The sequence below is a fragment of the Phycodurus eques genome, chromosome 5, assembly GCF_024500275.1.
Source record: "Phycodurus eques isolate BA_2022a chromosome 5, UOR_Pequ_1.1, whole genome shotgun sequence".
NCBI classification, from domain to species: Eukaryota; Metazoa; Chordata; class Actinopteri; order Syngnathiformes; family Syngnathidae; genus Phycodurus; species Phycodurus eques.
In genome coordinates this window covers 23513416-23520054 of record NC_084529.1, presented here as the reverse complement: position 1 = coordinate 23520054, position 6639 = coordinate 23513416, and the positions used below count along the sequence as shown (strand labels likewise).

At 44.4% G+C, this 6639-nt stretch overlaps 1 long non-coding RNA gene across 1 annotated transcript; it reads right to left on the bottom strand.

The window, feature by feature from the left end:
• Positions 1-239: 239 nt before the first annotated feature.
• Positions 240-596, bottom strand: LOC133402586 (uncharacterized). The gene is made up of 3 exons (XR_009768539.1): positions 559-596; positions 396-500; positions 240-325 (listed from the first exon to the last, which is right to left on the bottom strand). It is a non-coding gene; the product is annotated as an uncharacterized LOC133402586 (long non-coding RNA).
• Positions 597-6639: the final 6043 nt, after the last annotated feature.

Sequence of the window (6639 nt, the reverse complement as noted above, 5' to 3'; positions counted from 1 at the left end):
GGGAGAACATGCAAGCGCCACACAGACGGGGCCAGGATTTGAACCCCAGTCCTCAGAACTGTGAGGCAGACTCTAACCAGTTGTTCACTGTACCGCACCACTTTAGCTTGATCCTGAAATTTTACCTGAAAGCCCAATATCCCTAACCTATTGAGTGGTGTGTGTGTGTATATATATATATATATATATATATATATTGCACTAGTACACACATACTTGTACAGCATATTTACCTCTTTCTTCTGCACTGCATGATAAAAGATCGTTCCCTTCTGAGCTGCTCCAGTTGTTCTCTGACCAACGTCTTCTGCCGACTCTTGTCTTCCTGGAGAACAGAAAATGCATTGATTTGCCATTTGCTGTATTACTATTTCCAGTAATGTAAACATGTTTACTTGTGGTAGGTCTTTACTGAGGTATCTCATCCTGTCCGTGTTCTTCGGCCCAAATAAATCCTCATCTGCCTTTCTGCTCTGGATGATGGACAGACGCTCCTGGACCTAAAGCAAGAAAGGCCCTCATTCTCATTGTCATCCTCCCGTTCACGCTTTCTCTCACCCTCAGCTGCTGTCTCTCTCGGTTCCTCTGCCGCTTCCTTTCCACCCGGCGATGCACGTCCACCAGTTTACGCATGGTCTTTTCTCTCTCCACTGCAGACACTGGTTCCATTGCTCGGACGCCCTCCTTTGTTGCCTTACTCTCACTTATGCTGCAGTGGCCCTTCAAAGGGAAGAAACAGGAGGAAAATTACGAAAATGGAATCATGCGAGCGTAGTTTGTCTTTGTCAAACCCGAGCACTAACTGTAACTTATCCTTAAACCTCACCGAGTCCCTGACACAATGCTGAAAAGTAGCACTGTACCGTTGAGAAAACCAGATACTAAAAGTGCAACAATATATTTTCTGAGTGTGTCTTGGTTGGATTACTGTAATGCACTTTTTGTTGGGGGGGGGGCGTTAGACAGTCCTCCATCAAATGTCTCCAATTGGTTCTACAGTAAATGCTGCTGCTCCTTAAATGGAACATGAAAGAGGGAACACAAAACTCATATTCTGTCCTCCCTCCACTAGCTGCATGTGTGTTTTAGATTCTGCTGTTTTCAAATCTGTAAATGGTCTCGCACCACCTTACGTCTCTCAGCTGCTCCATCCCCACGCGCCTGCCCAGTGCCTCAGGTCAACTGACCTGCTGCTCCTGGAGGTACTCAAGCGGAAGTTCAGAGGGGATAGTGCTTCCGTTCTTTCTATGATCCCAAACTATGGAATGACCTCGCGGTCTTATTTTTTTAAAAGCTTCCTTAAGAAAACATTTTATTCCTTGTCTTAAGACATTGTTTTAGTGTCTTATTTGTACTGTTTCTTTATACTTTTAAACTGGGTTATTGTTTTGTTTTCAAATTATATTACATTCAGGTGTAGCACAAGGTGTTATGGTCAACTATCCATCAATTTTCCGTCCCGCTTATCCTCACTAGGGTCGTGGGTGTGCTGGAAACTATCCCAGTTGACTGGGTGAGAAGCGGGGTACACCCTGAACTGGTCGCCAGACTGGCCTGCCCGCAGTCCAGACCTGTCTCCCATTGAAAATGTGTGGCGCATTATGCAGCGTAAAATACGACAACGGAGACCCCGGTCTGTTGAACAGCAGATGCTGTACATCGAGCAAGAATGGGAAAGAATTCCACCTACAAAGCTTCAACCATTAGTGTCCTCAGTTCCAAAAGGTTTATTGAACGTTGTTAAAAGAAAAGGTGATGTAACACAGTGGTAAACATGACCCTGTGCCAGCCATGTTGCAGCCATAAAATTCTAAGTTCATGATTATTTGCTAAAAACAATCGAGTTTATCAGTTGGAACATAAAATATCTTGTCTTTGTAGTGTATTCAATTAAATATAGGTTGAACATGATTTGAAAATCATTGTATTCTGTTTTTATTTACGTTTAACACAATGTCCCAACTTCATTGGAATTGGGGTTGTACTCGAAAAAGTTGGTTTGGTCAAATGCGGGACTTTTAAATCACGTCTGGACTTATTCAAACACAAAATTCATACCTACACTAATGTATATGATTATTGGACTCCAAAGTACATTATTGTGATATCGCTGTAATAGTTTAGGTTTATGATCCAAACTTTTTAGGGTACCGCTCCAATGACAACCCCTAAAGGTTAATTGATGGATTTGATTTTAGCCGGAGACATACTGTAGCCTGCGCGGTGGGCTCAGGAGTTCTAAGGTCCTTCGCCATGTCTCTGTCCTCGTCAGTTGTGTTCACATCCAGAGAGTCAAGCAAGGCCTGCTGTCCACGCACCAGGTTTGTGTGCAGGCCATTTTCTTTATCTGCCCCCTCTTCCAAGTGGAGCTAAAGTGAATCAAAAAGGAGCAGAATGATATTTTATGGTGTGTGATATGTTTACATACGCACCTCCTGTGGGCCGCAGTGTTGCTCTGCAGGTTGAGGCTTGCTCAACTCTTCTTCACGGCTTGCTCCAAGTGTGCGTTTGGCTGTGGCGCCCTCGCCACAGGGCTGCATTTGGTCATCAACAGCATGTGCGGGTGCCCCCTCGTGACCCGCGTTGTCCTCGAGCTGTGTGCTCCAAGCCAGAGGGATCGGCAAGTCCTGTTCCTCGCAGTTGCGCTTCTTCGTCTCGCCGTCCTGTTCCTCGTCATCCTGTCCCCCTTTGGCATCGGTTTTACTCAGTGTATCTGGAACACATAAGATCTCCAAATAGGGCAGACCCCCCAGTGTCATGCCACAGCCTAGAAAAAATAAATGTATATTACCCGCAAGTACTCACTCACAGGACAGTTTATTAGGTTCACCTCAGTCCAAAATACTGCCTTTGTAAATACGACTGCAATGAACAAACCCTGACTGGAATCTTAACTTTAAACTGAGGCCTGATCACCCCTAGAATGAAATGAACCCCTAATGTTATTTTGAAACCCGAGGCCTTACCCCATTTAAAGCCGAAGTCAAACCCTAAACCTCACCCTCAGCGAAGCTTCGGAAAGTCTACGCCTTTGCGCCTGCGATCCGACTCTGGATGAGTGGAAGAAAATGGATGGATGCCTTTGCACTTATATTCCAAAATATATCCAAAATATATTCCATGTTAATTATTACATGTATTTTCGTGTGCGGATAAGAAAACAGAGCTTGTTCCTCTCTGTCCCGCTGATATTTTGGTATTACTTTGCTCTGAGACGAAACTTGTGGTTGGGGGGGGGGGGGGGGGGGGGCGGCTCCATTTCCATTAGGCAGATGATAACTGTCTGTTCGTATGCGTATGTATGACCTCACTTAGGGAGAACGAGACAAACACTTCTCCGACCAGAAATCTCTAGTTTTTGTTCATTTGTATTTCTTGTCTCCTGAAGGGTTGACATTTTTCCCTTGACAGAAACCCTTACCTAAACCTTGGTACTGTAAATCCCTTGTATAGGATCTCGTTTGATAGCACAGCTGTACCTAATAAAGTGTGTCGATGGCAATTCCCATTGTGTTGGTGGTACCTGCGCAGACACCCTGTTTATCAGGTACATCCTCGGCTTGGACTCCACCGAGTTGTGTGCTAATTGCGTCGGCTACCGTCTGAGAGCCACGTGGTCCGCCAATGAGGTTCTGGGCCTCCGCAGGTCCACTAGCGCAGGACTGATGCGGAACTTGCTCCCGACTGCTCAAATTGGAGTAAGGGGCATCTGGATTGAGGAGTTGGAGCAGGTTGGAGTGCAGGTGCTCTGCTTGGAGTTTGGGTTGGTACTCAGGTCTCAGCACTTGAGGATGCTCATTCTTAAACCGGGTCAAATTCTTTTGTCAAATTGTCGTCATTGGTTTCGATGACATCATCGCTCGCGTTACCTCGTCCGACAGTGCCGAAAGGAATGAGGATGTTTGCCTCTCCTGGATCTCCAGGAGATGCGTCAAGAGACGCAAGGCACCTCGTTCCAGCTGGCCCTGGGACCACTCTGTTGGGGGTCCGCTGATGTCGCACTGGGGTTGATTCTTACTGGAGGAGCAGATTTGTTGCAGCTTCTTTATACAACCTATTAGACGAGAAAGAGTTTTCCCCCCAGGCGTCAGGTGCGCTTACCAGTTAAAATTGATCATATGAATGTAAACACAGTACTTGTTTTAGGAGAGTCTGTGGGAGCTGGCTTTCGCACATCCTCCAAAGTGACTCCATGTAACAGGCGGACCAGCTGCGTCCTCTCCTGCTGCTGAGTCAGCACCAGCAACTGGAGTAATGCCTGCAGTCGGCATTCAAGTCTGAAGTTTAGCAAGACGAGAGACTGGATACATTCATACCTAACCAATTATTGGACTATATTCCGAGCTCCAAACCTTAATTTCAACACTAAGACTGGCCCAAAAACCCGTTTGAGGAAACCCGAGATGGAAAATGCAAGCCTAACTTGAAAACCTTATTTGAAAGCCTCCCCCTGACGGAAAACCATAATTTGGAACCTCAACTCAAAACTCTAATCCTAACGAAACCTAAGATCAGTGGTTCTCAAACTTTTCCGACCCAGTACCACCTGAAAAAAATACTCGACTTTCTAAGTACATCATAGACTTTAATACAGTATAGGGGGGGGGGAACTTGCACTTAAATAATGATTCATTCATTGAAGATGTATTACACATAACAATTTCAAGAACAATAGTACCGAAATGTTGAAAAACAAACAGTTGTTAACGATTACATGCAAATGTCTTCAAGTCAAAGGTTAAATCCAACTGATCAGTACTTAGCCAGGGATTCTTTCTTGTATCACTAGAAGCCACCGGTGTACCACGAGTGGCACTTGTACCAAACTTTGAGAATCGCTGCCTTAAATTAAAACCCTAACTCTGGCCTGAAACGCTAAATTGAAATCTTCACCCTAAGCCCAAACCCTGGACTCAAACTCGAACGCTGGCCTGAAATCGTAATGTTCTCGAGTATTAGCCAGTGCCTGCTTTGATGACTGCGAGTTGAAGTCGGTCATGTGTTCTCGCACGTCGCCATCACTGCGTAGTAATGCGGCAGCGTGCTCTTCTCTGCACGGACTGTGAACACGCGGCCTGCGATGACACAGAATGACCTTGAGCAGTACGAAAAGCGTCACGTTTCAAACGCAATCGCTGTTAATCTCACCACGCGTCCCACGATTGCCTGACTGCCAAATATGCACGCAAAGCTGTTTTTTCGCTTTGGGCTCTGAGTGTTGCTGATCGAATGTACAAACACAACAGTCTGAGGCTCGCCTCGTCCAGCCTGTAAAAGGCACAAGAATCAAGACTGAATCATTCCAATTGTTCATTTGTAAAAAAGAAACGTTTAAGTGTCGTTTGTACCTCTCAACTAAGGCTGTTAGGTCTTCCCTCTCTTGTCGACGGCAAGCGTTTAATTTGTACAAGAGAGAAACTGCTGTGAAGCATTCTTCTCTGGACTCAGGACAAGCGCTGGAGGACAGAATTGTTTCAGATGACAAGATACAATACAATTCCAAAATGAGGGCGGAAGATATCATATTACCACAATAAAGCTGTAAATCTGTGAGAAAAATACCGCTAGATTTCGTTTTTCTCTCATTGTATTACATGAGTATTTTTCCAATATTGTATTACAAGAATGCAGTCGTCATTTTACGAGAAATACTAACATTACAGAAATATCAAAAAGAGGACATTTGTATTATGTAGGCTCCGGCACTCCTGCGACCCTAGTGAGGATGAGCTGTATGGAAAATGGATGGATGTGATATGAGAGTATAAAGTGGAATGTCATTACAAAATTGTAATACAGTACAGTCAGAAAATCGGAATAAAATGAGAAAAAAGGCGGAATTTTACGAGAACGTTTGAACACCGACAAAAACGTTGGTATATAATGATGAAAACCGTTTCATATTATATGACATTACGAATTTGGCAAAACTAAAACTGCAATATTGTGATTTTTAAAAGAAAAATAAGCAAGAATACAGTGGTAATTTTACAACAAAAAAAGTAATACATTTACAAAAAAAAAAGATGCATTATTGCAAAAATAAAACCACAGTATAACGAGAAAAGAATTGCATTACAAGGGAAACAAATATGAATTTCTTCTAATCTTCTTACGAAAGCTCTAGTTTGTAAAAAAAAAAAAAAAAAAAAAAAAAAATGGATGTCTCGCTATTCTAATAATAAAGTAGAAATGTCAGACTTATTTTGCTGTGAAAACGGAACCTGTATGTCGTAAAGGCTCCCGGCAGCTCAGCCAAAGCGATCATGTCGTCGGACGCCAAAGCTTCGTCTGCGAACTCCTCGAGCCAAAACTCTTCATTTTCACGTTGCCATGGCGTCAGAGCCTCCCACACGTGCACACCTGTGACGTCACCCAACAAAAATGTGGGTGGGGGCGGGGGACTACGGCTCGCATAACGTTTGGGCCTCACCGTGGTGCTCCTGCAGCATATCAGCCCAAAGCAAACGAGTCACCAAATCGTACTTGACTTCGTTCAAGACGAGGATGTCTGAATAGGACACGTAGCCCCGAGCTTCACCTCTGACCCCTGGGCGTTGAACCGGCCACAGACAGGCCAGTATGCTTTGCACACCTTCTGTCACAAGTCTCAAAACACACACACACACGCACGCACGC